We start from the raw sequence: 9816 nt of genomic DNA on the forward strand, positions 1-9816 counted from the left end.
TTGATCTTTTTGTTCCAGACATCTGATAATTTATATCTATATAATTTTGTAGGATGGACACTAGAATGTATTTGAGGCAAGAATTTGCACTGCCAGCCAGCTTTGTGTTGTTCTGGCATGGCTGTGATTAAAGTTAGGGATGAGGTTAGGATTGAGCCAATAGACATCTCTGGGTTTAGGCTTGTTTACTTCATACAGGTTATTGTGCCTGAAACCAATGAAGTTTTAGGATCTGTCCATGCAAATCTGGGAGAGAACCTTCAAATGGGGGTTCCCCCCAGAAAAACAAATTCAGGAACCCCCTCCCCCACCTGGTTTGGGAAAAAAGATTTCCTTGGAGAAAAGCGGAAAGAACGTTTATTTAACAGAAATTGAATAATATTAAAGAATAAACCCCAATGCTATTCAATGAGATGGCAAATCCAGAAAAAGTCCTTCTCATGTGTGGTTGTTCAGCTCACTCAGTCTCTTATCAGTCCCCCTGGCACTGGAAAGTGACGAGGCCCAGCCCCCGGTGTGCCACAGGCCTGAGCTCCTGGGGTTTGGCTGGTTCAGTCCAGAGGAGGTTTGAACAGATCCAAAAAAAAGGGAAAAAAAAAAAAAGTCCAGGGAACTTCTCTGCCTCAGCTAGCTAAAAACTAACTAAAAGCAAAGGAGGGCTCTGTCCCGCTGTCTGTCCTTGCTGCAGACACCACAGTCCAGGAGCAGGATGTGGGGGAGTGATGTTTTTTCCTCAACACAAACTGTGCTCTTCTTCTTTCCCCCCTTCGCACTCAGAGCCAGTCTTAAAGGTGAGAACTTAATATGTAACATAAACCAGGCAACTGGGTATACAAGCATCATAAGGTCACCCCAGGACATTCCACCCCTTATCCCCATATCATCAACTTATTACCAAAACTAATATATATTCTAACTCTAACAACATATACATTATATACAGACAAGGGCAGTGATATTCAGCAGTGATATGTCCTGTTCAAATTTTTATTTGAAGCACTCATTGACTCTTGGCTCAGCTGTTTCCATGTGATAAACATGATAGGACTTGATGCCACTGTATAAATTTTCTAATGTATCTTAGCAAACTGTAGACTTGAAGTTCATTGTAAGAAGGAGGAGTTGTAAGGCTGATGAGGAAGCAGCAGCAGCTAACCATGTGTTTTTCTTCTCTTGTGCAACCTAATAACTTAAACACATTGGAGACTGTCCATGCAGTCCTTTCTTTTATAATGCAAAAACCCAGCATATTTTATGCAAGTCTATAACTCCAAGGGCTTTTTATAAAAATTGTAGACAGTCTGCCTATTTCTATTCTCTTTACTGTATCCAGAAACCACATCATTTCAACATTTCACCGCAATTGTATCACTGTGATTTTGGTGTGCTTGATACCATCCAAGTAGCATTTCCTTAGCAAGGCAGGTATTCCAACTGTGTCGAGTTTCAGGTACTGTCTTTATTTGCTTGATGTGTGAACCTGATGTCCTTGTTTGAATTTGATCTTTGTCTCCTAATGGACACGAGAAACCTGATTTTCAGTTGTCAGTTTATCTACATTTGTATGACAGTTTTACAAAGGAGATAGAGAAAATACGTGGTTTCCTTTCAACCTTTTACTTTTGTTTTTAAGAAAACTGTCAGAACATGTTCCTTCACATCTTTTGACTGTCTTGACTTGTATCAATCCTTTTGAATGAAGCTGAAGTTCTGGTAAAACACTATATTTGGTAGTGTTATCTTTTTCTAAAAATCAAAAACATATTTCTCTCACCACTAACCAAGCACTATTGCAGTGATATTTGTACAGAAGGCAAGAGAAGGATTTTAAAATTAGAACTGATTGCTTGGTGCTGAGAACTTCGAATGAAAGGAACAATCAGGGAACAGCTACCACCAGCTATTTTCCAGTGCATAAATTCCTGTTCTTTCTGCATTCATTTATATTACATCCAGACTAGAATATCAAAAAGAAAATTTTGTTGGGCCAGAACTCACGTTACCTCGAATTTGTTAGAAAGGAGTGTTTTATTCATTATTGTGTTTAGACAAGTTCCTCTTCTTCGCCATTAGGTGTCTCTGTTATCCTTTGTAAAACACCAAATCCCTCAGGACTTTTTCAGTGTTTCCTAAGTATAAATCAGGATTCTTTTTAACCCTCCCTCTTACGTTTTTATTTGGGATCTTTAAGGAAAACAACTAACTATGAAAAATTCTGCAATGTTGCATCCCAACACATAGAAGTAAGGAATTTCTTAATGCTGCTTTGTCAGAATACAAATAAAGTTAAAAATATCAATAAATAGTCTTCCCTCAGTATACCTCTTGCTCAAGTTGAAGAAAACTGAGAGATAAGCTCTTATAAAAATAAGGTTTCCATTGGCTACTGAATATCTATGTCCTCAAACTTTTATAACATTGACTGATTTTCTAATCAAAATATACCAAATTTTATTTTATCTGTATTACAGCTATCTGTAATCTCAATGTTTTTCTAGAGTGTAAACAAACCAGCTAAGTTTATGCCAGATGCATCTGTACCACCATGATAGTCAAGAAAAGGAGTTAGGAAAACAGAAAGAGCTGTAAAATAACATCTCTCAGCAACACCTGCTACTTTGCAGTAAGAGATTAATCAAAATTGCCCAATCAAAACAGAAATATTTGAAAATAGTCCTGACATAGGTAGCAATGAGAAACAAGAGTTTTTCATAATAATCTGTAATATCTTGGCACAAGGAAACCACATCTGCCAGATTAGTCAAGGACACGTGATCTGCCTAAGTGTTAGTTACCTCCAAAGCCAACACCAGCAGCCCACAGTACTTTCTGAGGAGTGACAGACACTGTGACAGCAATTCCAGCTGTGGGCTGGTGTAGACCCAATTAAGCTGTCAAAAATACTTCTACCGTTTAGGCAACTGGTCTAAGAGGAAATCTAGTCATATTCTGGTTTGCATATTTTTATTTTGGTGTGCCTTTTTTTGGTAAAGCTGATGTAGGTCTGGATGAGCTAGAATCTGTGCCTGACTGTATAAAATATGAACAAAATTGGTACATACATCCTCATTGCAAATCCTTTTTGCTTTAAGGGTTCTGGTACCATTAAACCTAGGTTTATTCTTACAAACCACCCAAACTTGCAAGCAGTTGCAAAATCCAGCATAGAAGTTATAAAAAAGAGTTTATTTCATCCAAGGCTCATCAAGAAGTGATAAATGTGAATTCCAAAAAGTGAGTTTTATGAAAGACACTTTTTAGGGGAAAACCACATTTTAAAGTCAACTGAGTGGATGCTTCATGTTGCAGAAAAAACAGTTTAGTGTACCATCTGTTACTTTTAATAGCAAATGAACAACATGAATTGTAGCTAATACTGTTGATGTAAAATATAAGAGGGATGTTATCAAAACTTCTCACTGACAGATATAAACATGTTTTGAAATATGGATGAGCTCAATAAATTCAGTATGCAACTTTTATCAGCCAGCTGTTCTCAAAAGATAAGGCAGTAAAAGATTTTTAATGAACCCCATGCCTGGCAAATGCAAGCTCATTTCTGTCTTGTACAGAGCAACAAGAGAAGTGGTATGAAAATGTCATTATGCATGTGTCCTTATCTGTATTTATCTATCTATCTATCTATCTATCTATCTATCTATCTATCTACCTACCGACCTACCTATTCTATCTACCTATTCTATCTATCAATCTGTATCTATCTGTATCTATCTCCTTAGAAGATGTCCAGAAAAGGTGTCCAGAAGATGTCCTTAAAAAGTTTTCCAGAAAAATCTAAATTCATTTATTTTGGACTCAGTTCTTCATTTTTTGGCCTCCATATGATACTACAATGAGGTGAGTTATAACACAGGTCTTGGCTCTGCAAATGTTTATGTACTAAGACATGGCACGTGAATAACAGCCCAGCCAATGAACATAACAGCTGCTTTTGAATATTGAATCACAAAGGTATGAATCCTTATTGCAACTTCTTCATTTTCAAACTGAATATTATACACCCTCTATCTAATAAGCATTTTCAACTCTTTGGATGATCAAGATTATTATTTAGGAATTTTATTTATGCTATTGCCATTAATAATAGCCATTTCCCCTCTGCTAGATGGTATTTTATTGCTTTTAATATCTGTGAAATGTTCTTTCTCATCCTGATTGGTTCAAGAAAACAGACAAAAGTGTTTCTTGGCAGAGAACAAATCTCTGAAATCCTTTAAATATTTTCTATTAGTAGTTGGCCTTTTGGTGAGGAACTTTTGCTAGTTTTGTTGATCCATCTAGAACGTCAACTAGATTCTTTTTATCTTCATTAGCCTGAAATAATAGAACATAAAAAAGAGCACTTAATTAATGTCATTTACTTTTTAAAGAGTTTTCAGATTTCATTAAAAAGATGCAATTAATAAATCATCACAGGTTTTAATTCAGTGTCCTTGTGTATTACTGACCCATGATGAATTATATTATAGTTAAATAGAGCTATACTAACTTCTGACCCAATTAATTCTCTGCACCTATGCTGAACATTGGTCAATAATAAGTGTAAGCTATCTGATTGGGTTAATTTAGCACAAAATTACTATCAAAATTGTCAGAAACAAGTGACAAGACAGAATCTGGAATCTGTGTAGTCTGATCTGGTTCTTTTGATTCCCTTTATATTTCCCTTCATAAAATTTGCTTTTGTTGTTAATTTAAACGTCTTTGAAAGTATGGGTATAAACTGATAAATTAGGACAATGGTGGTAGTAGTAGATTGATGTGTGGCGCTTGAATTTATTCCTCTGGGAGCAGGGTGTTAGGAGGTTTGTGAAAGTGTAGTGCATACAAATTTATCTGATTTCATCTAACTTACACATACCCTGCATTTTGACTGCTGAACCTAAACTGTAAATTTGCACATATGAAGATATTTATCTCAAGAGAACTGTTTTTGAAACTTCAGTTTTTCCTTTTCATGTGGCGTGTGCTTTTTCCAGCTTTGCCTTATTTTTATAAAGCTTTCAACTTCCACAGTGTTGTTCAAATTGACATTTCTTTGACAGAATTCCAGGGAGACCTGTAACATTCTTGGCAGCTCCACCACTAATAAAATTATTTTCAGATGGCAAGGACTAACTTTATGTCCTCAGTAGGAGGCATAACGAGACAAGTAATAAAATGGTTTTCAATAACACAGTTCAGTATTGCATTTTACAGCTCCATATCCATGGACAGGCTATGATAAGACAATAGCTTTAGACAATTAACAGCAGGGGACATACTGATGCTCAAATGTCCCTTAAATCTTGTAATCAGTAATGACTGTGACCATACTCTATTAGCCCTTTTCAGGATTTTATTACTGTAGATGATCACATTGTATCAAAAGGAAAATGAAAAACTAATTTTAAAGGAAAGCAACTTGCTCAGAATTCTTTTAACATCACTCTGATTCCATGTTTAAATTCAGGTATATAGATTCTTTTCAGGAACTGTTGCTTTACATGACAAAAATTCTGCTCAGTTTTTCAGATCTAAACCCACTTCTTTACCAGATAACAATTTTAAATTGGACAATTTTAAATTTCACTAGTACACAGATGGAATTTACTGAGTGCAAGTGAGTGTTCATTTGTTTAATAAGGTTTTAAAAATCATATTGAGAGAGCTTTTCATAAAATCATACTGAGAGAGCTTTCCATAAATCCACAATTATCAGATATGCACAATGTTTTGTTGGGCTTCTCTCCTGGCTACAGTGCAGTACCCAAACATGTATCTCACTAAAGCAGTAGCTAAGACAGAGGCAACAGAGAAATTCTTTAACAAACCAGCTTAAATATGCATGCACACATATACATATTAAATTCTTCTGGGAAGTGATTCCTTAAAGCAAATTAAATCATCCTTCAGCTTTAAAAGAGACTTTGGATTCATTGAACAATGATATAAAGCAAAAAAATTTTATTATTTTAATCATCTAAGACAGTAGAAATTACTTCTGATGTAAAACAAGCCCAGAAGGCAATGGTGCTTGAATGAATAAATGGATTAGACTGTGGTTTGCTTGTTGGTTAATTTACACAACTTTTATATTTCATATAGAGACATAGTTCTTTCTTCATTATAGAGAAAATGTGATAGTGCTGCACAGGTTAACAGAAATTCCCAAAATTTAGAAGGAATTGACTGATAAGTAAAAAATATATATATATATATATATATATATATATATATATATATATTTTATATATATGTGTGTGTGTGTGTGTGTGTGTGTGTGTGTGTGTGTGTATAGTGACAAAAACAAGTTCAGGTAGGCTTACATAATTAAATTGAAATTAATAGATTCCACTGATAACACTGCTTAATTTGATTTAAAATAACAAAATACCTGTTGCAGCTATTTTGTACATAGTGATTTTGACACTGCTCCCATACTCATATTCAGGAGTACAGAGCATGTTGCATTCCCTTGATTTAATTCAATATTGAATCCAAGTAGTGCCATGGATTGTCTTTTTTTCTGTTTTTAAGCATCAAGTCCAACAGCTCTCTACTGAGTTAGTTACCCAGGATTTGCAGACCCTTACACATTCTGCTTTGGATCAGAGGTAAATAATAACCACAAACTACCTTAGGGATCTATAAATCTGTGCAGCCAGAGTCAGGTTATTTTAAAAACATATGACACCTCAAAAATATTTGACATGTATTGGTCCATTTAATTAAAGATCTAGAAATATATTCTGCAATATTGTTTTCCGTATGAGAAAGAAATATATATAATGATATCAAAACAGATGTTTGTGGACTTCTGTAGTGAGGAAGACATGAGCCTTAGCCCTTATTTTGTCTGTCATTAATAAAGTTTGCGCTTAAAGCTGAGATAACAACCATTCTTTTCCATTATTTTTTTTAAATTTACTTTAAGCTTTAAATACTAATTAATTTTTTATTTCTAGGCTTAAGATAATTATTGTTGTGCTAAAAATTCAGTGAAGGTTCTGTTAGCATTCAGTGTGTTGCTGTTCTTGACCAGTTAAATGCTAAAACTCTGAAAATTTATAGATGAATGTCTCAGAGAGTGTGGAATGGACCAGCCGTCTGGGAAAGTAAACAAATCAAGCAGGCAGGAAACAACAAAAACACAGCTAAACAACTAAACTCCTCCAAAACGGGAAATTTCAGTTCTTGTCCATGCAACTCAGATTCTAGACTTAATTTTGGTAAAGATTTTTCAGAAGTTTGGGGTTTTTTTCCCCAAATATGTTTTATGGTTCTCAAAATCTGAAATTTTATGCCTAACTGGCATGTTGTCTTATGACTGATGAATTCATGTAACTTCTAATTTAATTGGTCTGATGTTACCAGTAGCAATAATCTAGAGGAAATAGATTTTTTTTTATGGTCAAAAAGTACAGAGGCAAATGTCCCTTTAAATATTTACAGAACATCCCCTTTAGAAGACTTATTAGAGATCTAATTATTTGACTTGTCTATATTAGTAATATTTTTCATTCTCCTCCATGTGGACAGAAGGAAATAGTTTAGGTGCATTACCTTCCAAACACTTCTTCACACTTGACCTTGGAGAGAATGCAAATGAAAATACCCCTCATCAGGACACAAGTCTAACTTGTGGAAAGATTGTTTAATTTTGGTTCTCTTCCAGCAGGAAAAACCCTATGAATGCTCTTTGCTGTGAGTTCCAAAGAACAGAGCTGCTCCACTCACCAAAATGCCTCTGAGCCCTGCACCAAGCCCTGCCAGGGCTGTCTGCAGATGAAAGGCGTATGTTGAATTTAACTGGACAGGGTTATTTTCCTGATGCAGGACCTGGATCTGGTGTCTACAGTAGCTTTTCTTTTCTCTATTTACTCATCATAACATCCTTACATACAAGAATATCTTCTCCTTTCCTGGGGCAGGTTCTTTGCAACAGCACTGGAAGCTAGGTGTAGCCTTTAGTCAGATCAATTACCAATATTTTCTACTGCAGCATTGCTATAGAAGTGTATGTCCCTAAAGGCAGCCATCACAGTACTGACAAAATTTTTATTTTTTTAAATTAGAACCACACAAGTTACACTGGCATGTTAAGTAAACCATGATTTTATGTGTATTCTGAGGCCTGTTGGCTTCACAGAAAGCAGGAGGGATAATGCTTGCATTTAGATCCCTCCAGCATTATAGAGCATATGCCTGCCCAGCTTGTCTGGTAGACACCGGTGGAGTTTTGCCCTTGACAGCTCCTGTTTATACAGATGGTTTTAAAAATGTTACTGGAAGAGAAACAGACTGCACTGTGGGAAGCACCTTACATAGGAGCCAAGCCTTAACAAGTAAAACTGTTTTCATCGTTCTCTCCTGTTCATCTGGAAAATTTGACGAAAATTTGAAGGTTAGCCTTGAAACTAAGCTTAAACTTATTTTTGTCTGTTATATTTAGATGTGTCAAGGTTTTTAGATAGCATGATGTTTTGAAGATCCTGATTAAGCAATTCATTAGAGATTTGTTTATTTGACTTGTCTTTATTAGTCAGGTTTTTCTTTGTTCTCCAAGTGGATGGAAGGAAAAAGTTTAGGTGAATCACCCTCCACATCTTCACCCTCACCTTGCATGGAATGAATCACTCTCTAGAGAAGGCTATACCTTCCTGCAGGCTGCAAGGGGAACTGAACAAAACCAGATATAGATGAACTGTAGGTAGGACCAGTATTTTGTTCCAAAATCACACTGAAGTTAGAGAAAAAATTCCCATCACTGTCAGCTGCTATAGGGCATCCATCCTTTGTCATGTGGCTGACAGCTGTAGGACTACTGCCACCAACCCTACAACAATAATGTGGCTCTGCAAAGTATGCATTTCTTTTAAAGATGCACATGGTGGAAATTCTGGTAGCTGTTTTTTCTGATCCAGAATATGATTCATTCTCCTACACTCATAAAAAAAGTCCTGTTCAGCTGTCTGAATTCACATTTGGCTAATTTCAAACCCCTACCCTCAAAACAAGCAGAGCAATATAGGAGAGCTGTCACTTTTACCTTTCCATCTGCAGTGAATGAAGGTACCTAGGATGAAATCTGAGTTTTGTGAGGCTTTTAACATTGACTTCAGCAAGACTGAGATTGTGTCCCAGAAAAACTCCCCATTCTGTGGGCTAAAAGCCTAAACTAAGAAAGTTTATAATATAACAATCAAATATATGCAGATAATTAATTATTCATCTTACAATTCCTTTAATATCAGAACATGCTCACCTCCTCTGCAGTTCATGAAAACTGTTCACAGTACATCTTGCCATTGCATTTGAGGTGATGATAATACGACCCTGCTGTTTGCTGACAATTGTTATTCAACAGCAACAATATGTAAGCCAGCTATAAACAGACAGACAGATACATGGCCAGTGACTGAAACAGAAATTAAAAGAGCTATCAGAAATTGATAGGACATGCCATTATCTGGGATAATGGAACTAAAAAGACTTAATATTTTTCTCATTTTTATGAATTTTAATGATAAAATTAAATATTTAAAGAACTCTTACAGAAAATTTGTAAACAATTTAAACTTCTATATCTAGAACAGTTTTAAGCATTGTTTTTTTATGAATATCATAAAGTCATGTAAACACACTATCATGTTCATTAAATCATAGGAATCAGAAAAAAAAATTTCTAACCTCAGAATAGTCAAATTCAGACCATAAACCTTGAAACAATATTCAAAGAAAGTTTTCCATAAGTCAGTGATCAGCAATGTACAAGTTTGAGGAGAATACAGTTGTTAACTAATGTTTAGTATA

At 35.3% G+C, this 9816-nt stretch overlaps 1 long non-coding RNA gene across 1 annotated transcript; it reads right to left on the minus strand.

The window, feature by feature from the left end:
- Window positions 1-339: 339 nt before the first annotated feature.
- Window positions 340-9548, minus strand: LOC147655523 (uncharacterized). Its single transcript, XR_015288277.1, has 2 exons — window positions 9269-9548; window positions 340-4335 (listed from the first exon to the last, which is right to left on the minus strand). It is a non-coding gene; the product is annotated as an uncharacterized LOC147655523 (long non-coding RNA).
- Window positions 9549-9816: the final 268 nt, after the last annotated feature.

The sequence above is a fragment of the Cyanistes caeruleus genome, chromosome 1 (assembly GCF_971803275.1).
Source record: "Cyanistes caeruleus chromosome 1, bCyaCae1.hap1.1, whole genome shotgun sequence".
In the NCBI taxonomy this organism is placed as follows: Eukaryota; Metazoa; Chordata; class Aves; order Passeriformes; family Paridae; genus Cyanistes; species Cyanistes caeruleus.